Source organism: Echinops telfairi, unplaced genomic scaffold (assembly GCF_000313985.2).
Source record: "Echinops telfairi isolate 266 unplaced genomic scaffold, ASM31398v2 ScPeMD7_7463;HRSCAF=8501, whole genome shotgun sequence".
In the NCBI taxonomy this organism is placed as follows: domain Eukaryota; kingdom Metazoa; phylum Chordata; class Mammalia; order Afrosoricida; family Tenrecidae; genus Echinops; species Echinops telfairi.
In genome coordinates this window covers 6,863,279-6,864,261 of record NW_022111363.1, presented here as the reverse complement: position 1 = coordinate 6,864,261, position 983 = coordinate 6,863,279, and the positions used below count along the sequence as shown (strand labels likewise).

Genomic DNA, 983 nt, shown 5'->3' with positions numbered 1-983 from the left:
CAACAAAGGTTATGACACCAAACAACACAACACCCGAGGGAGGCAGGTGACGGGCCAACGAGTTGGCAAGGGCCCCCTCCCTGTGTTGTGACATTTACTGCGCACGACTGACCCTCTGCCACCCTTGGATGGGTTTGTCATCGCAACCCGGTAAATTATTTAAGAATTAGGGCCGCATATGTCCTCCTCACAGGCAACGGCAAACAGGCCTGCCTGGCAGCCTGCGCGAATGCCCTGCTGCTTGACAGCTGAAACAATCAGTGGGGGTAAGTGCTGAGAATATTCACAACATTTAATGGCAAGCTAAATTACCATTTTTATAGTATGCAATTTCTTGAGAAAATAAATAGGTAATGTGCTAGGAGGGACAGCAGTGGAGGAAAGCCATGCTCGCTCGCTCGACCACACACACCCAGCCCTATTTGAGAGGAACAAACAAAATACCCTCTCTGGCATCAACGTCCTGCAGGAAACGTGTAATTCACTGCCCCTGTGGCACATTCAATTGAACACAGTACCTTCTTCAGGGGGGAAAAATAAAACACAGAAACAAAATATAGGTTAGTAAGCCATAGCATGTAAACGTGGCTGCTAGTGTGGCCGAATACAGGTATTGCAAGGGGCACAAGAAGCCTCCGAGGGGGGTGGCCGGGTTACCTCGGCATTGGATTGTGATGGAGGGCCGGGGAGTTGCACGTAAGGGTAGACTTCAAACAGCTTACAAAAGTAAAGAATCGTTCGCAGTACTCAAAAGAGAACCCGGCAAAACAGCCTACCTCCGAAAGTCATTTTGAAAAAATCTGGACGGTTGGTACTCACAATGCTGAGGGTGCTGCCTTCGAGCGGATTCCAACTCACAATGACCCGGCAGGGCAGAGAACTGTCCCGTGGGGGCTCCTAGACTGTGACTACAGGGACAGGGTCACTGTCACTACTGCGGGTGCCCACAGCCTTGTCTCGCTCCCTTGGAGAAGCTGGTGTGT

General features: G+C 50.8%; 1 protein-coding gene across 1 annotated transcript in view; it reads right to left on the bottom strand.

The window, feature by feature from the left end:
- Window positions 1-983, bottom strand: part of CADM1 (cell adhesion molecule 1) — a 405,565-nt gene that overhangs the window by 39,371 nt on the left and 365,211 nt on the right. The gene's annotated exons all lie outside the window — the stretch shown is intronic.